Below are 26229 nucleotides of genomic sequence, written 5' to 3'. Positions count from 1 at the left end.
TATCCCCCAGCCAGGGAGAGGATGAGGCTGAGACCAGAGGATACAAAATGGGGCAGGGTCCAACTGCAGGGCATCGCCAGCCAGAGCCCCAGCGCATAGAGGGGAACACACCTTGGAGGAGGGGGCTACTCTTTTAAATTTTAAAGACACCCCGCTTCCGCAGGTGGTGCTCTCTGAGTCCCAGAAGCTGGGTGGCAGCCACCAGACCCTATGGATCCCCACTCATGTGCTGGGCACTGGGACTGTTGTTCGCACAGATCCTGCCAGTCAACATTTGTGGTTCCAGTTTTACAGAGAAGCAACATGCTTGAGGTTAAAGGGCCAGAAGTTGGGGACCCCAGGCTGGACACAGCCCTCTGACTCCAAAGCACAGACACCCTTTCTGGCTCCTAGCTGCTTCTAGACTCATGATGAGGGGTCCTCACACTGCAGGACCCTTGCGAAACTGGGGCATCAAGGATAGGTCTTCTCATTCTCTATGGCACCCCTGAAGTTGTTTCTGAGGTCCAGGTTGCCCAGGGTGTATGTCTATTAATGTCCATTCGTGCGGGGAGCCTGATGACTTGCTGGCTTAATGCAGCTCTGGTCTGACTTGTCACCTTTGCCAGCCTGGGTAGGGCCTGCTCCCACTTCTTTCTACTCTCCCCAAAGGTAGCTGATGATTCTGCAGCAGACCAGCCACAGGTGCCCATGGAGCCTACCGGCCACTGCATACCCACACTCCTGGGTATATGCCCCCAAGATCTTTCTGGAAAAAGTCTGGGCCTGGTAATGCTCTGCCTTGCCTAGTTATCTCACCGCCCCCCACGCCCCCAGCCCCAGTCAGCCCTGGAAGGACTGTAGTAGTAGAAAAAGTAGTCATAATGATAATTAACCAGGTGGCCCTTAATCTGTACCCTGGAACCAAGTGGTGTTGTAGTTCAGAGTGTGTAGATGTTCAGGTGAGCATGTTCACTTTGGGGTTTGTGGAGATTGGTGGCCTGCTGCCCTATCCCTTCCCACTCTGTGCCCAGGCCCGGTTTCTCTGAGAGGAGACCCGGCTTGAGGTCAGCCACATCCAAAAGCACGTGAGAGCTCTGGCCATGAGCAAAACCTTTTCCCACTTCTTTAAGCCTGTTTCTCCTTTGTGCAATGGGGATCATAGCTTTTTCTTGATAGGACTGTCGGAAAGTAAGGAAAACCAGGTCAAGTTTGTTCAAGTGCCTGGCAGCATCTGGATGCACTGAGGGGCTCATTAAGTGTACATCTCTGCTTCCATCCTTTCAGAGCACCTATGTGTTACCATGGCAGGTGCCTTAGGTTTGCGGGCTTCTGTGGAGGGGGGACACATTGTTATTCCTTCTGTGCTTTCTAGGAGATGGTCTAGGGTTGCCATCTCAGTAGGAGCCTCCAGAGGGCTAAGAAGTTCATTTGATGCCCCATCTCCCACATTATCAAAGATAGAGTGTCTGGGAAAAGGGAGGGGATGTTGCTCCTGGACCAGGTCCCACATTCTTAGGGGGAACTTGACCAAAGGTAGGGTTTTGGGTCTAGAAATAGTGTTAAGAGGAATTAGAAGGGGCAGATAGGACCAGAAAATTTAGCACGCAAACATTCTCAAGGGTAGAATTTGGAGAGAAGCTGGCAGATGTTGGCTCATCCCACAAAAAGCCTTTTGCACTGAAGCAGAGAGACCTTATCTGCCCCAGGTCATCCCTGCAGGGCACTGCCTCCCGAGTTCCTTGAGCCATATGGTATCTGCCTTCCTGCAAAATATCTCCTTGCCTTTTCCAGGGCCTGAAATGCCTCCTTTCGTCACTGTGAGGGGTCAAAGCATTGGAGACCCTGCTTAAAATGTAAACATGTTACCTTGGAGGAATGATCAGAAAATGAACTCATGTTTGCATAATGCAGGGGTCACCAACCTCTAGGCCCTACAGGGCCAGCAGGCAATGCTAATGAGGGCGTAGGGGTTTCCTGGCTTTCCTGGGGTATGACAGATCAGCTCTGCCAGGGTAGCAGATGGGATGTCCATCAGTAACCTTCTCAGGAACCAGGATTCAGATGTTTACATGACATCCAGTTTGTATATGTTGTCACCTAATCCAGCAACCCACCTATGGCTAGATTCGGACCCTGGGCCACCAGTTTGCAGCCTCCAGGCTTAATAATAACTGTTACTCCGGGGTCACTATAATCTCCCCCTATGTCTGGCCTTGAATCTCCACCTGTACTCCCTGAGAACTGTACTGTGCCAGCTTCATGTATGTCCCACACCTACCCTGGCCCTTGTTTAGCCATTTTAGAGGTCAGGGTGTGGGAACAGAGCTCACACAGGGATGCCGGCACCCAACTGGAACGGGTCAGCCTGACCTTGCCTTCATGGCTCCCAGAGGTCTGATCCAGTCCTGTGTGATGATGGAGTTTCCACAGTTGTTTCCATTGATGGGGTACAACAGGCAGAGTTGTCGGGAGGCATCTAATGGGCACCTGGTTTACAGGTCGAATTTCATTTCCTTCATTTCTTAGTTCAGTGTTCAGTATACATTTGCTGGCGGCCTTGTGGGTCTGACCCAGAGGAGGTATATCTGGGCTCTGCCCAGTCAGCGTGGGCCTCCCAGAGGAGGGGACTTGAGTCCTAAGTCTGGAAGGGGGAAATATTTGACTGTAGGAGACAGCACTATACAGCATGCTCAAAGGCCTGGAGGTGCGAAAGAGCCAGGAGAGCTCTAGAAGGTCAGATGGTAGGTGGGGGTGCAAGAATCAGAGGCAGGAGTAAAGGCCGAAAGAAGTCTGGGGTCTTGACTGCTGTGGAAAGATTTATCCTAAAGACACTGGGAAAAGAAGGGTGCTCCATGAAGATCGTGGCTAGAGCAAAGGCTTAGAGGTGGGGACTCATGGGGCCAATGAGGAGAGAAGCTGAGGAGAATCAGACAAGGACCTGGGTAGGGTTTCATGACCTTCGTGCATTCCAGTTCTCCTTTGTAGGGCCTCAGTTTCCTCCACGAAAATTCTTGATTTCTCTTGTTTCAGAGAAATTTCCTGACTTCAGAACTCTTGAATTCTCTGATTCTAACTGGTGGGTCCTAGACCGGACAAGAGCTTCCTCTTCCTTGCATTCCTCCCTTGTGGCCTCCCTCCCTACCAAGCTGTCCAGCTATCATGTGGACCTGGGACACAGCTCCGGAGGGAAGCAGGGACCTGGCCCAACCTTGCAGCCTATTACTGAGCCCTGGGAGGGATTATTAAGTCTTGGCTGCGGAAGGAGGTGGTGGTCCTCTGGGACCAGTAATTAAATCCCAGCAGATTGTCATTCCCTAAAAGAAGGCTTGGCATAGAGAGGGAGAAATGTACCCAAACCCTGGAGAGGGCTGGAAGAGGAGCACTGGGAGTGAGGCAGTCTGGTGCGGAAGTAGGGGTGGAAAGGAATGATATCGGGAATCCTGTTCAGATCATCTTGGCAAGGCCGCCTGGTACTAGGCCCTGAGCACTTTATTTCCAGTCTTCAACCCCTCCCTGCTAGGGAAGATTCTTGTCATCCCCATTTTACAGATGAAGAAACTGAGGCTTGGAGAAGTCAGACAACTCTGGTTCAAGGTCCTGTGGGCTATAGGAAGAAGCTCAGCTAGGGATGAACCCAGGGCCATGTGCCAGCATTGCCCGCTGTGCTGGGTATTTGTGGGGGGGCCAATACAGCTTAACTCCAAGGGAGGTGAAGTCCCAGGTGGGGTGGACTTTCCCACTCTCCTCAGAACACTTCCTGTGTTTGGGGTCTTTTGACTGAGGGAGGGGGCGGCAAAGCTGGGATCACGGGTCACCCTGTGGAAACTAGAGGGAGCAGGCCCCTCAGGGCCTCCAGCTGACACTGTTCTTTATTTACTCACCTGCTGGATGATTGGAGGCAAGAGCGGCCCCTTTCTGCATACTTCCTCATTAGTACAGGGTTTGGGTTATCTTGGGGTTCCTATAGTCCCAATGGTGGGATTGGCCAAGGAGAGCAAAACCTGACAACTAACTTGGAGAATTCCTGCTTCTTCCTCCCCTTCCCCATCTTCCTCCTTTATGCTGCTGGTTTCTTCTGAGCCTGTTCTCAAATGAGGGGCTTTGGTCAACTCTTCCTCTCTCCTCACATAGCTGAGGTGGACTCTGTTATTGTCTCCATTTGACAAGAGCACACTGAGACCCAAAGAGGCCACCACTGCTTGGCAATTTCCTTGCCAATTAAAACACATTTTTTGCAGTTCTACCACCCAGCTTTCCCCCCTGCCCTCACTTCCCCTACTTCCCATTCAGAGCTGCCCTTCTCTGAGTAGACCTCAGTCCTCAGAGGAAAGTGTGAGAGATTTGGGCCTGAATCAGGCCAGAGGTTGTCCACTGACAACACCCTCATATGGACACAGTTTGGCCGGCACAGGGTCTTAAAAATAACATCAGACTTCACATAAAAATCCTACTTTTTGTTTTTCTTAAACTGGCAGGTTGCAGTAGATGGCCCTGCATGCCAACAGGGCAGCGCAGACGGAGCTAGGACAGGGCTGACACCTTCCACTGGTTTTGTGCAGCCCCTACTCAGTTGAGAGTGCCCCCTGCTTAGACCTAGGTTTAGACCTGGGTTCTCATCCTGGCATCCCGACTTATACTGGTCTTGGGCAATTACATCTTTGAACGTCATCTATAAAATTTCAGAACTGAGGAACTGATTCCAAAGTAGGTCTTTAAGGTGTTTTTAAAAAATTCTCCAGGGGGAAAAAAAAAGGAAAGTATGCACCAGGTCGGGGACTGACTGGCTGGGGAAAGGTAAGGAGGTATGAAAGGGCTCAGAGTGCTTAAGGAGTGATACCCAGTTCTCCTTGCCTGTTAAAATGTGCTTGGCAAATCCTGAACACTAACACTGGTTGGACTCTGCTGATTCTATACCGTGATCCAGTCATTCATATGCCCCTCACAGCATCCCTGATAGAGTGTCATTGTGGGGACTTTTATTCCACTTTTAGTAGATGAGAAGAATGCAAGGCAGAGAGGTAACGTGGCCTGCCCTGGGGCCCAGCAAGGGCAGATCTCCAACAAGGAGCCCTATTCTTGACTCCCAGTCCAGTGCTCATTCCGATCTGAGCTACCATAAAAATTGGCTGTTAAGTGAACTGCTTTTTCTTGTGCATGTTAAAAAATGCTTTTAGTTAATATGCGGGAGGGATTTCGACGTTCTCGTACATAACCTTTTGCTGAAGCGACAACGTTCGATAAAAGGGTCCCAGGAGAGCCAGTGTAATTTGGGTTGTGAGGGACAGAGAATACCAATGCAGATGCTTCTCCAGAAAGCCCAGCTGCTCCTGGGAGCTGGGAGACCTGGGGGCCCCTCCAGCCACCTCATGCCAAAGCCTGGCTCCTAGCTCTTTCCTGGCCTGGACCCCATGACCATGTGTTCATTCAGAGTCATGTTTGATTATTTCGCTTTTTCCCCTCACATTTTTGAGTGAGGATCTCAGTTCCTAGAGGAGGGAGGTGGGAGGTCTTGGTAGAGAGAAAAAGTGTCTCCAGAAACGAGAGGGATTGAGAGCAGGGGTGCGTAGGGGACAGATGTGGAAGCCTTATTTCCAGGCAAGAGCTGGCCAGTTGTAGGGTGGCAAGCAAAGGAACCCGCACTGAGGGCAAATTGAAGGGCATGTTCAAGGTCTGTTCACATTTGTCCTTGGCCCCAAAGGATCAAAATGGGCTTGAGAGGTTCCACTTAATTGAGGCTGATTCTAAAATGGAAGGATTAATAAGTGATGACTGTCCTCCTATGGGAGCAGACCAGAGCTAACCAATGCATCCGGGAATGGAGATCGAGAATTTAGAGCCCTTTCCCCCTCCCACCTACCTAGAGGCTCTGAGAATTTCTATCCACTGAGGATCAGGGACAGACTTGATGCAGGCCTCTTCCGTTCCTGTGTGTGGGTTCAGGACATGGAAGTATATTACCTGCCTGCCTGTGTGTCTGCATCTGAGGTCCTCCTCGGACACACACAGGGCACATCTGTGTGCACGCGCACGCATGTTGGTACTGCCCACCCTCCACTCAGCTACCTCCAGGCCTCCTTCCTACAGAGCAGCTGTCCCCCTCACCTCTCCCTCCTGTCAAGGGACAAAGAGGAGATCTCCACACGTAATCTCAGCAGGACGTGACTTTGCGACTTCTTCAGAGAGCAGTGCCTGGCTGCATGGACAGAGATGACATTGCAAGGCTTCAGTTCCACCAGAAGAGGAGTGCCCCATCTTAGTAGGTGTGCAAGCAAATGCCAAATGAGCACCTTCCTCTCCTTTTTGGTTCCTTCTAAGCTGAAGTCCTGGAGCCCTGAATTTCCCCAGCTGACACACAGCAGCTACCGAGGCTGCCACGCGTTGCCAGCCTAAGCTGGTTGGGGAGGCTGACGGACGGCCTCTCCCCTTTGGTGGCCCCAGAACCTGGCCTAGGGAGACCCAGGGAATGTGGGCAAGGATGATAGTGTATAATGTGTCACAGTGTGTGTGATGTTTGACCTGTATGTGTGTCTGTGTTGTGTGCATACATTTTTGTGTACTGTACATACATGTGGGTAGGGCTGCAGGTGTTAAGTATGGATTTCCATATTGTGAGTGTTGTGAATGGCTCTGAGGGGTGGGAGGTGCCGTGAGAGTGGGTGTTTCTGGGCACTGTTAGGTATTGACCAAACAGAAGTGTATGCACTTGGGCTGGTGGATGTGTTTGGGTTAAGGGTGTCGGGGGCGGCTCTCTCAAGGCCCCTTTGAGTCCCCACTGAGCCCTTTCTGGCCCATTCCTTCCCAACCCAGGTCCCTCTCACTGCCCTGCCTCCAGGTCAGATAGGCTCCCAGTTACCTTAAACCCTGACTATCCATGCTTCCCCTTTCCAGGAATTTCAGCACCTGCCAGCACAGCTCTTGACTTCATCCCTGTTCTTGCAACAAGAGTGGGCCCAGCAGGTTGCCGAGAGGTCCCCGGGACCACAGGGACAAGGGAGAAGGAAGAGGAGGCTGCCCAGTCACTTCTCAACCTCTCCCTAGGAGATCCTGAAGGAAGTGGGTTTCTGAGTTTCTTCTGCATCTGGGCCACACAGTTTGCCTTTCTGGAGATACCATGGGCATTTCCAGATATGAGCTAGAACAGTTCCAGAGATGGAATGTTTTTAGAAATAAGACATGGTATTTCTGGAGACAGGATAAGGATGTTTCTAGAGACAAGATGAAAAACATTTATGGAGGAGGGGCATTGCTGAAAGTGAAATTGGTCATTTTTGGAGAGGAAATATCTGGAGATGGGAGAGGGCATTTTTTGGAGTAAAGACGAGGCCTTTCTGGATTCCAAATATTGTTAGAGATGAAACATTTCTGGAAATGGACAATTTCTAGAGATAAACTGTAGTATATCTAGAAGTAGAGTGGTTTTTAAAGATGCTGGAATATTTCTGGAAATAAAATAGGGCACTTCTGGATTTGAGGTATTTTTGGAGCTGAAATGGAACATCTCTGGAGATGAGATGTGTTATTTCTGGAAGTAGAACATTCTTGGAGCTAAGATGGAGCCTTTATAGAGAACACTGATATTTCTAGAGATGGATTATATTTGAAGATGAAAGGGGATTAGTTATGGAGATAAGATGGAGCATTTCTAGAGATGCAGCATTCTGGAGCCAAGAATTTCTGGATTAAAATGAAGTATTTCTAGAAAGGAAATAGATCATTCTCAGAGAAGGGACATTTTTGGTTGGAAGATGGGACAGTTCTGGAGATGGAATTTTCTGGAGATGAGAGGGGCATAGCTAAAACTGGCTGTTTGAAGACCTCTTACGTAGATGGGAGAGGATCTCACAGGGGCCCAAGAGTGCCCCCTACCCATGACCCTTGTTTTGCAGGAGATGGGCCTCAGGCCCAGAGGGATGTGGTAGAGCATGCCTTCTGGGGATCTTTCCAGAGCCACCCCCTCCCACAGGCCTATGCTGGAATCCTCCCTGAGGGAGGCCAGAGCCCTCTCAGTCCTGTTCTTAGGGTCCCTACCTCCATCACTGTGGGACCCTGGCAGCTTTCAGGCTCACTTCAATGACTGAATAGTTTAATTCAGTATCCTCGAGCCATCTGAGGCTTACTCCCCCAGCCCCTTCAGCCAGGAGCCTCGACCCTTTTTTGAGCCCACTGGTATACTCCCTACCTTAGAGCAGCACTGAAGCTGGCCTTGTTTCAGCAGAAGGTTGGGGGCTGGGTATAAGGCTGAAAGTGGGCAAAGGCCCGGATCCCTCCTTGGGCCCAGGCTACGAGTGAGGGTGCTGGGTCACCTCTTCCCACTCCAGGGAAGTAAATATTGAGGCCTATCATCACTTGAGCCAGCCAATTGAAATTTCGACCTCAGTGATCCTGCTTCAGAAGTGTGAGGCAGGCACAGAGACCCTTCACCTGGCCAGTCTGGGGAAGGTGGGGTGACCCCTCCACTGCCCCCAGAAGGAGTGAGGAAGTGTCAGCCTTTATGCCCCAAACACTGGTGATGGGCATGGGGTGGAGGGCTGCAGCTCATGGAGAAATGGTCAAGGGTAGGCTTTGGTTTGGGATGGTTGTTGCAAACTGAAGTTCAAAGCTTGAACCATTTCCAGCCCCTGAGAGTTTGGGGGAAGGTTTAGAGGAGGAGGGGGACTGGCCTGAGACAGGCATGGAATTGGGTGCAGCCCGTGTTGGGGGCTTCTGAGCTAGGGTAGCATGAGGGCATGGGCTACCAGGAGAACCACTGCTTCCTCCCAGATCTGGTAGGGATCTGAGCGGGTAGGCTTGGGGGCTGTGAGTCAGGCAGAGCAGGCGATGGCTGCAAGCCTAGTTCCTGGTTCAGGCCTGGGTGAGGTGGCTGTCCGGGCCGGGTGGGGGTGGGCCAAGCTGAGGAGCCTGTTTTCCCAGCTGCGGTCAGGCTGGGCCGGGCGCTGGGTCAACACACACACACACACACACACACACACACACACACACACACACACACACACTCTCACACACACACCTCCCTCTCTCTCCCCCTCCACTTGGGTGGTCCTCTCAGGGCCTTGGGACTGTCTACTGGGGCAGAGGACTCCAAGGGATAGCAGGAAACAGAGAGAAACCGTGGGCTCTAGATGGGCCAAAGGCTTCCCTTCCTTGAGTTTCTTGCAGGCAACTGAGATGCTGGGGCAAAATGGCAAGGCTGCCAGCTTCTACCCACATTTGTCCAGACTTAGTCAATCCCCGGCCTTTTCACAAGGGATTGACTCTGATTACCCCCTGGCCCCTGGTAGGGGTCCAGACAATCTGCTTGTGAGCCCCATGAGGTCTCAGTCTTCCCCATTTGGGAAATAGGATCTGTGGTCAGCTTTGGTGGGAATTTTTAGGGCTAAAATACCTGCAGAGTGCTTAGCGCTGCCAGCTTGGGCTGTCTTTCTCACTGTTATTGTTAATAAACGTGCCCAGACCTGAGTAGTCCCAGCCCAGTACCCCAAACATTTTAGGAGCTTGAGAAATGGCAGCATCTGTTTTCAGTGTTACTACTGAGGTGCTGTTTCTCTGACACTGAGAAATTGTTTAGGGAGCTCCCTGCCTAGGGGCTCTTCCACCCCCAGGGTGGGCAGATTTTGTGACAAGGGATACTGAGGTTATTTGGAGTGAGGAAGAGGTTGGCGGGAGACGGGAGGTGGCTTCCTCCTTTAGGCACACTAGCACACACTGAGCAGTCACACACCCATTAAGTGCTCTCTGGAAAAACCATTAAGATGAGAGCCCTGCTCAGCAAGGCCCCAGTGCAGCAGCTTGCCTGGCCCCTGGCTCCTAGGAACTCACAGCAGGTCTTTGCTAGGGGGATGGGCTGCTGCTGCCCTCCAAAGAGGAAGGGGACAGAGATTGCTGGATGAGAAAGGACAAGTTGACCCCAGGAACTGGGGAGGCAAAGAAGGCAGGTGCAAATGAAAATGTACCATCCCATTTGCAGTCCATTTGCTTAGAGAGAGAGGAGGACAAATACAGGGCAATGGGGAGGGATGTGATGCAGAGACAGAATTTAGCATCAGGGTGTTGGGTCCTGTGGCCATGGAGCCTGAGTTCAACCCAGCTTGGGAACACCCACTCCTTGCCTGGGCTGTGACCCCTTTTGCCTGCAGAGCTCTGCTGTCTGAGCTCCAGACAGTCCCAATACCTGCTTCCTCCCCTGACCTCCAGCTGTTCCCACTAGCTCTCTCTGCCTTACTGCTTGAGTACTTTGAGGCCTTAAGCCACTACCCACCCTGAGCTGGGCTTGGTCCTTCCTGTAGTGGGGGCTGGGCCCCAGAGGCCACCTGGGTGGGTCCCAGGTGCCAGCCTAGCCTGCTGGTCACTGCTAAGCTAACCTTGTCACCTTGGGCTCAAACAGGGGGCAGCCCTCCTGCATACACACAGCTGGCTGAGCTGACATGACTGACTTGACTGGTACAGAAGACGCCCTCTCCCTACTGGGAGTGGGGAAGAGGGTGAAGCCTGTCGATACTGCCACCCCTCACCCCAGGAATCACAGGCCAGGCTGAATCCCTTATAAAGGGGACAGCCAGAGATCTAGACCTCAGTACCCAGAAGACATGGAGATGGCTTACCCACAAGTGCCAGGCCCTATGCTGCAGGGTTTGGGCTTCGTGTCCACCCAGAGGCCTGGGAGAACTTTCAAGACCTCTACATTTGGGGGAAAGGAGCTGTGCAGATGCTTTGGAGTCCTGGACCAGGGCTTCTGCCTGCCTCAAACTGTTCCTACGGCCTCCCTTTGGGGAGGACTCTGGCCAGGTTTCCCCAGCTCCTCCGCCATTCCAAGAAACCCTAGGTCCCAGGGACTATTGATGTGCCTACTTTCTCTGAAACACCTCCCAGAGGCTGAGCCCCACACAGCCACCTCTGGTGAATTGGGGTCACCATCCTTCCTGTTCCCATTCACCCTAATGGAAAAGTATGTCTCCTCTCAGCCCTGGAGATGGCCAGGTGGGAGAGAGACCTGACTTTGTGCCAGGGACTTTCTATGAGTTGTCCCATAAGGCAAGAGAATGAAAGAACTTGCCCCAGGCCATGTGGCCACCAGCAGTGACCCAGAGGGAACTTGAACTGGCGTCTTTAGATCAGCCCTTTGGCACAGGATCAGCCCTTTGGCTGTGTCGCCCTGGACCATGGCTTCCAGGCAGTAAAGGACCTGTAGGACAATGCTATTTTTGTATTTATTTCTGACCCCCACCCAGTCACCCACCCCTGCAGGCCCCGGAACAGACTCCCATCTTGGTTTTCCCCAGAACAAAGCTGCCTCTGCTAGACATGCCAAAGCAGAGGCTTCAATGAGAGCAGGTGAAAGAATTCCATCTCAGCTTTTGTTACTCAAAGAGTGAAGAGAATGGATCTGCCCTTGAACAGGGAGAGGAGAGGTGGGGTGGGGACTTGCAGGGAGAGGGCAGGGGCAAACATACCTGAGATGAGACACCCCACCCCCATTAGGCATCAAGAGCATGGTCACCATTTTAGTATTCAGCATACATACGCACTCACACACACATACACTCACATGTCACTCCTGCCCCCCCCACCCCCGAGGTCCCCTCTTAAGCCAGGAAGGTAGCATCTGACCAGCAGAGAAAAAAGAGAAAAGGAAAGAGAAAAAGAGATTAGTGAAAGAAAATCCGATTCTGGAGTTACCTTAGTTACCAGCTCGGCCACCTTCCCGTGTAGGAGGACCCTCCCTCCTGGGCCCCTCCATCACCCCATTAATAAGACAAGGCCCTTGTTCGTGAGTTCTGTGGCAGAAAAGGAAGAATCAAGGACTTTTCAATAAGAGAGAACTCCCTGGGTGGTTTTGAATAGTTGCTTTTTGTGTGGCAGTGAGAGACTTGTCCTCTCCTCGGCGCTCTGCCCTGCCCACCTCCCTCCGCTGCTCCCTGCACCCGCCTGCTCCTGGGTCTCCAGATGGATGAGCTTGTTTCTCGAGAGCCCAATCCTTTATTGTTCTCGCCTTTCCCTCCTGACACCCTCAGCTTAGCAGAGGCCACGGGCAGCCTTTACATCTCAGGAAAGCAAGAGAATCCCTGAGGTAATTCTAAAAAGGCTTAAACCAAGGGAGTAGGGCCCAGTGCAGAGGTTCCTGTCCTGTTCAGGGAAACAAAGGCATGCTCCCTGCATTTGGGGTGCTGTCCCTGCCACCTTGGCTAAGCTCATGACCATTGCTTTGGTGCCAGTGGAAGGGGCATGAAAGGAGGAAAGCCTAGCCAAGAGGGGATAATGCTGGAAAAGGAGGGAGACAAGCAAATCTGTTTTATCAGACACTACATATCTTTGGAAAGCACATTTTAGCTCTTTTGGCAAGCTGATCCTATCCTTTAATTTTCTAATAAAATGGAATTATGTTTGCTGAAAAGGCAGTAACCAGCTTCATGTCAGTGTCTCTAGTAGAGGCCATAATTCCCATCTTGGGTGCCTGCCGGCTTGGGGCTGAGAGGTGGTCTTCTGTGACCACAGGTGACACTGTATGAGGGGAAGGAGCCAGGGACATTGGAGGCAGAGTGGACAGCAAATGGTAGGCAGTGCCACATGGCTTTGCCCTTGCCCTGGGCTGTCTTCCCCCAGCTCAGCCTCAAGCCATATGGTTCTAGGCCCCAAGATTCACAGCAGACACTTAATAAATATTTGTGGCATGAATGAATGAATGGATGAATGACTTTACTGCTGAGAACTGGGGTAACTGGAGTCTGATTAGATGGTGGGACCTTTGTTGAATGAGCGAATGCATGTGTGCCTCCAGAGTTGGAGTCACCTATTTGAAAGGACTTACCAACGCTGTACCCCCCAAACCTTTGGCACTGAAACTTTGCCAAAAACCATATCCTTAAAAAAAAAAAAAGTTCATTGTTTTTTTAAAAAGAGAAAGCAGAAGTGTGTGAAGTTGGAAGTTTCCATCCCCACAGCTCCATGCCTAAGTCCCTTGGAGTCACTAGAGGGTCCCCATCCTTTAGCTCTTCCTCCTGTCACCGGGAATTCTCTGTGTTTTTCATCAGGTTTGGGGGTTTACTCCATGGGACCCTTCCACATACACAGTTCTGTAACTCTGTGGGGATCCTCAACCATCCCCCTGCCCACTCTCCAACCTGGGATACAGGAAGCAGGCAGTAAATTCTTATGTAAGTGCCCTGTCTCTGCTGGGTGGACACGTGAACAACTTTTTTTGCTGTTACAACACCTTCATTCCAGTCCCAGTTTTAAAGAAGCTCATGTAGGCAAAACACTATAGGCAGGCACTTAATAAATGGTAATCTTTGTGATTTGGAAGGAATCTACACTCAGTTCTGTGCCCCAGACATTGCTTAAACCCCTCTGTATGCCAGGCCCTCAGGCCCAGTGACCCCATGGTTTGGGAGGAGTGAGGAGGCCCCTAAGCAGTAGCATCCGAGAGCCCAGCTGTCCCCCTTTCCTGCAGCTCCACCACTGCTGGCACCCAGGCACCATCAGACTAGTTTATGCTACTAGAAATGCTAGGGCATGTGGGGTGGCAGATCTTGCACCCTGCATTCTCTCTGGAGCTGCCTCCTGACCCCAATGTTAGGCAGCCTCCTGCCCTTGCCCCACCTCCACCCCTTAGGCTCCAGGCCACCACACTTCAGCCAGCAGACCAGGGAGCAGCCTGGGGCTTGTCTGGTCAGGCACTAGGGAGGACATATACACCAATAAATACCCAGCTTACCGTTATTGTCCTCGGATCTGCCTGAATCACAGTCCTGGTGGGTGGCTCAGGAATCGGAATCGTAACAAACCCCTTGGGTGCTGCTGATTCTGGCCAGGACTGGAAACCAGCTTGAGGCATAGTGGGATCAGGGATATCTTTTAAGCTGACCAGGGCCCAGTCCTTTGCAGCTCCCTGGCTGGGCAGCGAGAGAACCAAACAGCTGGGGTGGAGAAGGGGGATGCTGACTTTGGGGTTCCTGTGGGACAGTCAGCACCAGCCCCACTTTCTGACACCCAGCTTGGGTGGGCCAGACCCAGCAGCCTTCTGGGGTAGCATAGAGTTCAGGTTCCCCTGGGGTCCAATACTGGCCCATCTGCACTGTGCTCAGCCTCCATTAGCTATTCTATAAAGTGGGCCAAACCATCCCAGTACACCCAGGGTAGCAGTGAGGGTTAGCAGCCAGGGAGGTAAGGCCCCTGCACAGAACAGGGCCTGTTTCCCCTGGGCAGCCTTGGGGTGGTTTTCATTTAAAATCATTTTTTTTAATTACAAAAGGAAGAAATGGTGATTATAAGTAGAAAAAGAAAAAATAATGGAGGTACATAAAATAATAGGTCAAAGTCCTCCAAGCTTCACTGCAGGTCATTGCTTTTACTAGTTTAATGTAGGCATTTGGATTCTTTTTCTGGTGCATTTGTGTGCATGCGTGTGCACTTGCACATGTACACACACTCAAATCTTCATTGAGCACCTGCTGTGTGTGGAGACCTGAGGATTTAGATGACTCAGGCCTGTTGAGACTGGTAAACTGATGAGTAACCCTTTGATGGGGATGGCTTCTAATGTGATTAGGTAAAGGGTGCACAAACGAAGGGGATAACTGGGTAGCAGAGTTGGTGGGAAATCAGGAAGGGTTCGACAGGGCTCTGCGGTTTCAACTGGGCCTACAGAGGTGCTTGGAAGTTTTTAGGTAGAGAAAATGAGGGAATCATGGAAAAGCATTTGGTGAAAGGGACATGGGGACTTAGGGGTCCCTGCCAGACTGCCAGGTCAGCCACTTCATGCAAAACCCCAGTGGGAGCTTGGCTGTGGTGCACAGCGTGTGTGGGTAGGTGGGGAGGATATGTATTGTGTATGTTGGAGGGCAGGCTGAAGGAGGCTCCGGCCCTGGAGGCCTGGCCTAGAGATTCTACTTTATTCTGTAAGTGATGGGAGCTTTCAGGAGGGCGAGGGGGTCACTGGGGGAGGTGGTCTGGCAGTGCGAGCAGCCAGCAGCAGCGATAGTGGCTGGGACGTGGTGGGAGGGGAGGGGAGGGACAGGCTCAGCGGTAGGGGTGGGAGCGCAATGCCCAAAGTGATTGGGTGCAGGCCGTAGGGTTGGAGGTGGGACCGCAAAGGAACAGTAAGGTTCCTGACTTGAACAGGCCTTTCCTGTGGAGCCTTCCTTCTGGGCTCTGGGAGCCCCTGCCCAACAGGACCCCATTCCCATCTCCAGAGCAGAATGCCCTCCACCCACACCTGTCAGCCCCGGGCTGCAAACAGTAGCAGGCAGAAGCCTTTGTGTTTCCCAGGTCCTCCTCCAGGGAAGCTGGTGAAGACAAGAGCCAGCAAATGCCCCACTGGTGCAACTGCCCCCACTGGCCACCCTTGGATGCTCAGCTGCTCTCCAGACAGAAAGACCTTGTCACAAATGGAGAGGATGTGATTCTGCCATGCAGCCCATCTGGGAGCTGAGGTTATTTTCCTGATGCGAGGAAACATCTGTTGATGCAGGGCAGCAGACCCAGGAGGAGGGGAGCCTCTGGGTAGTTCCTGGTGCTGTGCAGGAGGCTAGAGAACCTGGGCTGAGCCCAGAGCCCCCTATCCTAAGGGGTTTAAGACAAGCCACCACTGTTCTCTGCCTGATTTCCACCCACCGGCTGCCTCCTGGCCTACCTGCTTGTCACTGTTCCTCTGTGGACTCCTGATCAGGTGTTCCCACCATCTCCTTAAGATGCCTGTGGCTGTTACTGCATCCTCCCAGGTGTAGGACTCTTGGGGCAAAAACTATAGCCTCCCCCAGAGTGCCATATGTGTTTATTGAGGGACCTCTTTCATTATTTCTCCTACACATACAGGTACAAACATGAGCCATGTTTTTGAAAGATATGGCTGACAAACTGCATTTATTACATAATGATTAATTCATTGCCCCCATTTCTTATTAATCAAAGCATCCATAACTGCCTATCTGAGCTTCAGGTGAGGGGAGATAGAGCCAGTGGGGCCCCAAGCTGATAGCCTCCCAGCCCAGAGCAGGGGCACTGCTAGATTTGTGTATGTGGCCTTGTTTGGGTAAATGCACAGTACCACTGAGGTTTCTAGAAGAAATAGAGATAGCCCGTGGTCCCCCACACATCACTTTCCCAAGCTCCTGGGGCCACCTGGGATGTTCTGTCACCCCCTCTCCAGCCAACCCTGAGCTCAGGCTGACCACTTGGAACTTGGCCACTGAAGGAGTTGGAGTGGGTCTCTTCCCATTCCTGGAGCTGCCATTAGTGTCAGCTTGGGGAGGAACCTGGGAGCCTGGGCTGAGGTCAGATCTACTCTGGGCAGAGCTGCAGGGCAGCTGACAGATGACTGTCCTGGCAAGCTGGTCCTGAGCACAGAGGCTGAGCATTGGGTTCTGGGACATTTGAGATGCTCATCCTCTCTCGTCTCCCAGGGACACAGCAGGCTTGTGTTTTTAGCTTTTAGGACACACGAGGAGGCTGAGGTTGGGCCCGCACCATCCTCATCCACACTGACCATGTGAACAGTTTCCCTGTTCACAGTCTAGTGGGGATAGGGGCAGATGCTCAAACAAATAATTGCTGTCCCATGTAGTGTCCCGCTAAGGTTTGCCCAGGGAGCTAGGGACCAATAAGAAGGCACTTAAACTAGGGGTTGTAATGAGGGAAGGCTTCCTGGAGGAGGTGGTGTTATAAGATTAGTTGATGGGGGGGTCTATTTTTTAAATAAATACTTTATGCCATATGCCATTAGGTGCTTTTCATATATGCTGTCGTGTTTAGTTTGCACCAACAACCCTGTGAGGCAGGAAATAGTTTCCACATGTTCTCAATGAGTAAGCTAAGGATCAGAAGGGAGGTGGCCTGGCTAGATCGTTCAGCCAGGGTTAGAACTCCAAGTGGTTCTTAAAAGATGACAGAAAAGATGTAGGGGGAATGGAAGGTGAGTTTAGCATGCCTGGCAGAAGAAACATTGAATACAAAAGCATAGCAGTGGGAGTAGCTGTTGCATGGAGGTCTATAGTCCTGGAGTAAGCAGAGGAGGACTTGCATAATGGAGAACATTGAATGCTAGAGAGCTAGTGAGCTGAGGAGTGATGTGGTACCACTGCAGGTCACCAGGGGCTCCAGCTGCTAGGCAGATCTCCCCTGCCAAGCACCTCACTGTCTCTCCTTTTAGGTAACTGGTGGAAAGCACACCTCCCAGATACAGTGCATATTTTCCTGCTTCTGACCTCAGGAGACAGCATCCAAGCTGACAACAAGCATCAGGAAATGCCCAACACCTGGGGGCCTTCCGGACCTCCCCCCAAATCCTGCAATGCCTATCTCAACTGTCCCGGTTTGGAAAGAGGATGAATGGTGGCCAACATCTGCCCCTCAGCAGAAAGTTTCCACTCTTAGCACCAGTTCGCTGAGCTGCCTCCAGGGACAGTCCTGCATGCCTCCCCAGAGAGCCAGCACTTCCGCTGCTACCTAATAGCTCTCCTGGCTGGAGACATGGTTGATATTTAGCCCATGTGGCAGGAGCCTTATTAGTAGCAACTCTTCCTCCCTGTTCCTGCTTCTTGAGCCCCAGAGACAGCCCTGTTCACCTCTTGAGCCAATGTTTTACACACACACACACACACACGCACGCACGCACGCACACATGTCCTGCACATTATAGGCATTAAGCAGAGGGCTTTCTGCCCACTCTTGGTAATAGTGGGAATGAACAAGCATCCAGGAGCACTTTTTATGTGGTATTTTCTCCTGAGATCCCTTTGAGAGAGTGTTAATAGCATCACCTCTGTTTTAAAGATGGGAAAACAGGCTCAGAAAGGGACATGATAAAAGACAGACCATGTGGCCTCATTTTCCCCCTTTTGGTTCCATGAAATGGACCGTGTTCCCTCCCACCACAAGGCCTTTACTGTTGGTGGTCTCTGCCTAGAGCTCTCATTCTCTCTTCTCTGTTCTCTCTTTTAGATCTCATCTCAGAGAGGCCTTCCTACCCGAGCACCCCTGCCCCTAGAAATTTACTAAGGATGGCCTTTCTCAACACACTAAGCTCCATGAGAGCAGGACTCACCCCTTCTGTATTCCTAGCACCCAGCATGAGGCATATAGAACCAGAGGCCCGCATAAATATCAGATGAGTGAGTGGGTAAGTGAAATCTTGTGCTAGTGAGGATAAGGCTAGTTGCAGTAACAAACCCCACCATTTCCTGAAGTTTATTCTTCATATGGACAGTAGCAAGAATTTCTGGTTGGTGGACAGTTTCCTCCATGTGGTGATATGGCTGTGCTTTCCCCTGTAACCTCAACATAGCCCTCATGCCTGAAAGGGGCACATCACTTCCACTCATGTTCCAATAGCTAGAACTTAGTCATATGGCCATGCTTAATTTCAAGGGAGTCTGGGAAGTGTAGTCTGGCTGTGGCTCTAAGGGAAGGACATCTGTTTTATTGATTCCAAAGCCTCCATTCCAGGTTACAGTATTGGTCTCTCTAATCACCAAAGCCAACCTTTACCTAGTCCTTACTTAGTTCTAAATACTTTTCTCACATTGGCCTATTTAATTTTCACAACATTCCTGCAAGGAAGGTATTACTGTTAATCCTGTTTACAAATGAAGAGGCTGAGGCTCAAATGACTTGTTAGGGGGGCAGAGCTGACTGGAAGATCCATGTTGTCAAGTGCTGGCCTACCCTGTTTCCTTAAAGTTCACTCGTCCAAAGTACTTTCTAGAAACACACCACCAGTGTCCAGGTGAGATCCTCACCCCTGAGTCTCTACACAACAAACACCCATGGGTATTTAAATAGGCCAGGGTCCAGAAGAAATGAATTGTATGCAGGCTGAACTGCAATTCCTGGCTTCCCTTTTTCCTGGTCTTTATGACGATTTCGCCCTTGCCATGGGTACATCTCTCTGAGGGCTCAGCATTCTCCATCGTTTCAGCTGTTCCATTTCTAGAAAGCTGTTCCTTTCTGCCTTGCCAGCTCTGGGCCTGTGCCAGGCACCTATGGATGATGGGTAAGACAGGACTCACCTTCTCACATAGTGAAAGTGTACATGGGGCTACTAACCACTGGTCATTTACTCCAGGTTTTGTCTTCCCCAAGCCTTATGATTGACAAATACAATTCTGCTGGCCTTTCTGCCACTTAGCAGCTGTCTCCTTCTTCTACCCCACGTGGGAAAGTTGGAGGGGCACTGGTCAGTGCCATGATGAGGTCTGTATTGGAGGGTATCCCCTCACCAGGGAGTGATACATCACCAAGCCAGGCAGCCCAGACTTCCCAGGAGTAGGTGACATTTGACTGGCCCTTGAAGGCTAAAGCGAGAGTTCGTCAAATTGAGAGATGGGAAGGACATGCCAGACAGAGGGAACAGCTTGTGCAAAGGCTGAGAGAGCCTGGCTTCTTGGCTCCTGTCTCTGCCTTAGTCCTAGAGCCAAGTCTGTTGTCCAGACCAGTGACCAAGGTCCTAACCTTCGCCAAAGACGGAATGTCTCCTAGTCTGTGGAGGAGAGGAGGTATGAGAAGAGAAGGACGAGGAGGAAAAGACACAAAAAAGGAAGAAGGTGAGGAGGAAAAGACAGCAAAAAGGAGCACGTATTGACTGGGCTGAGCACCTTCTGAGGCCCAAAAGGGGCCTGGATCTTTTTGCTGTCACTTCTCAGGCCTTGTCTCCTCTTCTCACCTTGTCCACTCAGCTATGGACATGATAGCTTCCTTGTTCTCCTTCATGCACACTGATGCCTTGGGGCCTTTGCACTGGGTTTTCCCTCTGACTCCAATGCTCAGCCACCTAACTGATTCTCTCTTCCCTTTATTCCCCCCTTAGACATCACTTCTTAATGAGGACTACCAGAGCACTCTATTTAAAACTACAAACCATCCCTCTCACATTCCCTACTCTCCTTATTCCAATCTGTGTTTTCTCCAAAGCACTTAATCACTTTCTAATATCCTGTACAATTTTCTTATGTTTTTGCTTATTGGCTGCTTCCCTTCCACACCTCCTCTCCTTCCAATAATAAGCCACCCAGGGCAGGATTTTTTGTTTCTAGTCTGTCTTGTTCATTGGTGGATCTCCAGCCCCTGAGCTAGTAGGCAGTCAGTGAATGTTGAAATTAATGAGGGAACTGTGACCTCAGTTCACTAACGAAGGAGTGGAGGCCCAGGGTCTCTAGCCACATGGTGGAGGGCGGCACAGCGCACTACTGGAGGGATATAGACTGGTCTCCAGCCTCCTGCTCCCCCTGCCGGAGGGTAACTTCCAGGACTAGACACTGGGCGGTGCGAGGGCGCAGGTAGTCATGGTTACATTGCCGGAGACTCTTTGCATTTCCTGTCTTTTGTGCTTGCACAGGCCCCAGCCCCCAATCCAGGCCTCCGCCCTTGATTGGCCGTAAAGCAGCAGAGGGGCGGAGTGGCTCCATGAACCCTGCCCGGCCCCGGAAGTGGGCGGGATCAACCCTTGTGGGCGGGGCACCAGGGCGAGGTGTGTCTCCCCCTGGCATGCATGGTTTGTGATTAACAAACTGCAGCGGGCGGGCTGTTAGAAAAGGATGGGGCTTCTGGGACCCAGGAGCGTGATTGGGAGGATGAGTGCGCATTGATGGCGGTCCTCAGAACAAAGGACGCCTAATGTCCGGAGCTCCAGCTCTTGTAGTTTTTTCTGGTCCCCCAGAGTGTGAGAGAGGCCCATCTGGGCCAGCACCTCCTATTCCTGCCAGAACTTGATGCCCTGCTGACCTGTCCCCTAGCGCCAACCACCATACTAACCACGCTGGCATCTTTAACCCCCTTCCCATCACTGGGCCTTTGCATCATTCTCTCTTCCTTGGAACTCATAATTCTCTTTTCTTGGTCCATCCCTCGCCCCTCATCAGGAACTTTCCGCACTCGCCTTGCTCTGCTTAATTCTTGTCTACCTTGCAATTGTACCTTTATTTGTTCATCCTCCCACACTAGATAGAATGCCATCAGGGCGGGGCCCTGCCTGTGGCCTGGTACACAGTAGGTGCTCAGTTTGTATTGTTGAATGAATCCATTCATCCTGCTGCTGTAAAGTCCTCCTTGGCAGGCCCAGTGCTGGATGCAGGGACTTGGAAGAAAGGGAGACAGATGCCCCTTCACTCCCAGACACAGAAGAGCTTGTGTCCAATGCCAGGCCATGGGGTGAGTGTCTGGCCTGGACCCCAGGCTGGAGGAGCCTTGTTTGGTGTGTGCCATTGGTGAATGGTCCTCTGTGATGGCCAGATGGGAAGTCCTGGGGCTGGCCCTAATTCAGGAGGCAGGCATGATATAGAAATAGATTGGTGAGGACTGTGCAGCACACTTTGGGAACAGAGACCCCTGGGAGGCCCAGCCATCTTGACTCCTCATTTGTGGAACACTACTGTGCCCTTCCCTGGCTTGACAGGGTCAGTGTGAGAAAACCTCCATGGCACCTACCCTCTCCTGCAACGAAAGGAAACTAGTCATGAAATCAGTTACACAGTTCTACATGGATACCTCTTTTGGGGTTTTGATGGACTTTGGGGCATATATATTGTTGTCCACCAACACCAAAAGAAAAAATACCATACATCAAAGTGAATAACAGTGTATTAAATCAGAGCATTGGGAACTTTGGTACATTTTATAAACCACCCTAGGTTTGTACCAGGGGCAAATTCTTGGGCTCAGGCCAACCCCAAATCACAGATTTTAAGGGTTAGGGCCCAGAATCTGCCCTTTGCCAAGCCTGTGTGGTTTTGATGTTCAGAATCTTAAGTTTAATTTTTGAGAAATAGAGTAATTTTTGAGAAATGTTCGTATCTTGAAACACATTCAGACCCCTTCCCAAGCTCTAGCAAGACCCTTCTACTACTCCGTCTCAGACCCCAGGCCCAGATTCAAGTCGTATCCAGGGACTCTGAACCCTTTGGGAAATGAAAAAAAATCTGCATCCTCTTCAGACAAATGTACATGTGCACACACATATACACAAATTTTGTATTAGATTTCAAGTTCTTACACCTGGTTTGAGTTTTCTGAAAGTCAGGAAGACCTGTCTGGGGAAAGGCCTCCATGCTGACACTCACCTGAACCAAGGACCAAAGTGTACAGATTTATAGTGTACAAACTGCACAAGGGTTTCTGGTAGAAATCCAACCTACACACTACTGGCTAAGCTGTGTAGCCTGACACCTGGGGTGTCTTCCTATTTTGTACAGAGACATCATATGGCTTGGCACCAGCCCCTATCTTTATTTGCCCTCTCGCTTCCCTTGACAACTCAGGTTAGCAGCACGTATGAAGTTACAGAAATTATGTACATTATCATTGAGTAGTTGACCTTACATAAACTCCATTATTAAAGCCGTAACAAATGACCTGGCAGCCCCTGGTTCCTGGTGCTCCCAGAGTCTTGGGCTTTTATTGGGCAGTGATTGGGAGACTGCCCATTAGCCTCACTTGGAATAGGAAAATGGTTAAGGCAGCAAGGCCTGTCTCTCAGCAGAGAGTGGAGAGAAGAGTGGGGAGGGGAGCACCTACTATATAAATATTTTTCCAAACGACATGAGTGATTCATCATGTCCATTTTATAGATCAGGAAAACTGAATCTCTGAGAGGGCTGGTAACTTGGAGTAGAGAGAGTCTGCCTGTTTGGGGAGACTTGATGAACAAAAGCTTTGGAGTGGGACAGGAAGGAGGCCAGGGAGGGGGAGAGGAGTAGCCCAAGTCATATCCCACAACACCTCACACCATGCAGCTGACCTGCATAAGTGATGCCACCTACTGGAAGCCATCCCTGACTTTTGGGCTGGTTTAGAGGCCTCTTTTGCACAGCCTGGGCTTTCCTGTCACAATGCTGCCACCCTGATTTGGTAGGCCTCTTTATGCACTATTTCTTCAACAGCCTGGCAGCACCCCAGTGCTGGACTGTGAGCCCTAGACACAGGGTCTGGCACATCGTGTAAAATACAGCTTTGTTGAAAGAATGAGTGTTAAGTGGCTGATTAAGTAGGCTCTAGGCTCCTAGACAACCATAAGTGAAGATCTGGCAAGTGGAGTCAGTGAGTGCAGGAGGACTAGGGGGCCTGGGGTGGAGGCAGGAGGCTGAAGCAGAAAGAAGAGGCACAGGCTTGGGGTTGGACAAAGAGGCCAAGGGAAGCGTCGGGCACTGGAGCCAGCTCGAGGGTGAGTTGGCACTTCTTGTTTGCCAAGGCCCCTTTGGCCACCTTCACTGACCTCCCACCCCAGGTCTGCCTGGCTGAAGGACAGTGGGGCTTGGACAGTAAAACTCTGGGAGGACAGACACTGCCAGGCAACGGGGCCAGGCTTTCCACACTGGGGTCTCTTTCTGCCAGAGACTTTCAGACCCTCAGAGCAATGTGCTTCCCACCTACAGACTGGACACAGCCTCTTCAGGGATCCCGGCCCTCTGGGGACTTGGACCCTGAAAATACTGGAGATTATGACCCTTCAAAGCCCTCTCCTCAGGCAGAACTCTCAATTGTCATCTGTCAGGGTCCCCACCAACCGAGTTGGCTTCCCTGAGCTGGAAAAGGGGGCATCCCCCAGTCCTTCTTTTCCTGAGCCTAGCCATGCTGTCTCCTAGTCCCTTCACCCTCAGATATGACTGAAGTCAACCCATGGTTCTCTGAATACAGCCAACTCCTAAACTGGCACCCAATGCCCCGCAAACCCTCTCATGCAGATACTAATCAGCGTGTCTACCAGGTGTCCCCCAGGTTGGGACCATGTCTGATTCCTCATTGTCCTTAGCATGTCCCCCATAGAGCCTGGCTCAGAGAAAGGCCTTAGAGAATATTTGGTGAATGAGTGTGTAAGCGATACCCATAATTCCTGCAGGGAGTGGGGTGTGGTCTGGCAGTACTTCTTATCCCCAAGTGCGGCCTCTGCTTGGATGCAGAGTCCAGTGGCCCTGTCAGCACAGGCAGGGGGCTCTCCAGGTCCCAGGAGAGCAGAATGGCTGTGTCTACCAGTGCAGTCCTTGATGCTTCCAATCCTTGCATAAGTCCCAGCCACTCAGGAGGGCCAGGGCAGCCTTCCATCCGGGGCATAGGTGAGTATTCAAGGTGCTGTTGGTGGGTCTATGTGTCCTGGCTCCCCTTGGGATGAGTACTCCAGGGTTGCCATCTGAGGGTGAGCTGGAGCCTGGGACTCTTAAGTGCTCAGCACAGAGCCAGGCGTCGAAGGTGCCTAGGGACACTTGAGCACAGCATGAGTGGATGGACAAGTGATGGAGGGAGGGCAGAAATGGGGAGAGCTCGTGATTATACCCAGATACTCCTACCCCCAGTGCTGGCCCCATGTCCGTAGGTGGTCCTATTTACGTGATTTACCCACTTATTTTCCCATTCAGACTTCAACAACTACCCATTGAGCACCTACTATGTGTCAGGCTGTCCTAGGTGCGAAGGACACAGCAGTGATTGAGACAGACAAAAATCCTTGTTTGTGAAGCTGATGCTTGAGTTGGGAGACACTGAGCAAAGCAGATCAGCCAGTCAGCAGTGAAGCAAGGAGGTGGGCTCAGGGGCTGCGGGGAGAGGTCTCTTGTAGAGGTGGTCAGAGCAAGCCTCTCTCTGAGGAGGCGCTGTCCCCCTACCCAGGCCTCAGTCTTCTCACCTTTTGAATGGGGATATTAGGCTCACCTGTGAGAATGGTGTTCCGGTCTTAACTATTGTCATCATTATTGACAGCATGTCCACAGCCCATTAGAGTTTATGGACCTTCACCTTCAGCCCCAGAGGTGTTGGGGGCTGCGGTGGGTTGGTGGTCACTGTCCTCCAGTTGGCCCCATGGCCGCTTGTGGGTCCACACCAGGTGTTTGCTAAACTCTGGGCCTTGAGGCCCTGTGTTAACTTCTCTTTATCCCTGTAGGGGGAAACAGGCCCTGTATGGTATAGGGTTATCTCACCTGCTTGGAGTCAGGTCAGTGAGTGCTTCTGGATGTGTTCAGGACCTGAGGGGTGAGGCAGGAGGACCCCGAGTCCAGACACACCCCCATTTGGAAGTGGGAGATGATGTGGCTTTGGGGACAGAGCTGTTGAGGCTGCAGTCTGGGTGTTGGGGTGCTTGGCCCCAGGCCCAGTGTCTCTGGCCCAAAGACTGCTTCTAGAGAGGAGAGAGCCCAGCTGGCTGCAGAATCAGAAAGATTTCCTAGCCTAGACTGAGAGGCCAAGGAGGGTTGGAGGAGGCAGGAGAGAATTCCAGGTGAAAAGACCAGCATGGGTGAAGGCTTGGAGGGTGGCGGGGATTGGGAAAACCCAAGGAGAGGCTCCTGTCCTCCTTAAGACCAGCTCAATTTGGAGTCGACTCAGCAGGGTGGGGGTGGCATGTACCCATGTGGTATGTCCACGTAGTGTGTCCAGTCATGTGGATGGGGGATATATGGCCATGGTGGGGCCTGGCCCCAGGGCAGGCACTCTCCTGTTGGCCTCACAAACATAGGACAGCCAGCCCCCTGAGCCCTGGCCTCAGCTCTTTCTTTCTCCAGCCTTCCAGCTCTGCAGCTTCTCTGGGCAGCAGGAGCTGAGCCAACAGCCCTGCTTCTTGCCCAGCCTCGTGCCTGCTCTCCACGGAGGACTCCACAACAGCTACCACTTGCAGCTAAGCAGAAGGGAAGTTGGGACTTGTATTTTGCCTCTGTAGAGCCTGTAATCAGCCCCACACAGCCCCCACCACAGGCGCCCATCAGTGCCGCTTCCGGAGACTACTTGAGATACACCTGCTGGCGCTCAAAGGAGAAGCAGTAATCCATCAAAACAACCCAGGCGCAGAACGGGAGGGGCCCATACTTCATTTCTCCTCCCGTGGACCCAGGCAGGGTCGGGCATCTGAAGTCCCTTGGTTCTGACATTCTGGAGTCCCGTGGCTCTGTCACTTCTCCCCCTTGGGCTGCAGTTTCCCCCATCTGTCAAAGGTGGCAGGGGGCTGAACTCCCAGCTCATGCCTCTGAGCCTCCTGCCTCGCCCCCACCCTCATCTCCCCCTTTCCAGAGACATTATAAATCAAACGGCTTAGAACGTAAGGCATCAAAAATTCTGAAACCTTCATCTATTATTAACGCTGACAATAAATTCCCCCTCCGAGCATTTTACATAGCAACTGTTACCAAGACTCGCTGGTGGAGCTGCCGCTCCAGCCCACTGCAGCTCACAGCTCTGGGTAGGTTGGTGGCCATCACCCTGCCATCTCCACACCTGTACCAGCCGGCTGCCCACCAGGCTCTCCCCTCGGGTAGGTGGGAGGGAATCCTTATCAGACAACAGTTG

General features: G+C 51.7%; 1 protein-coding gene across 4 annotated transcripts in view; it reads left to right on the top strand.

Moving 5' to 3' along the window:
- The window catches only part of RAI1 (retinoic acid induced 1), a 119087-nt gene that overhangs the window by 45195 nt on the left and 47663 nt on the right, over positions 1–26229 (top strand). The window contains exon 3 of one of the 4 annotated variants that reach the window (XM_025044342.1): positions 6102–6242. The exons of the other annotated variants lie outside the window; for them this stretch is intronic. The gene's annotated coding sequence lies outside the window, so the exon portion shown is untranslated. The remainder of the gene's footprint in view (positions 1–6101; positions 6243–26229) is intronic. 4 annotated transcript variants of the gene reach the window in all.

This window comes from Pteropus alecto, unplaced genomic scaffold, assembly GCF_000325575.1.
Source record: "Pteropus alecto unplaced genomic scaffold, ASM32557v1 scaffold52, whole genome shotgun sequence".
Lineage (NCBI taxonomy): Eukaryota > Metazoa > Chordata > Mammalia > Chiroptera > Pteropodidae > Pteropus > Pteropus alecto.
Note: the sequence above shows the minus strand (reverse complement) of the source record. Positions and strands in the feature narration are given on the sequence as shown.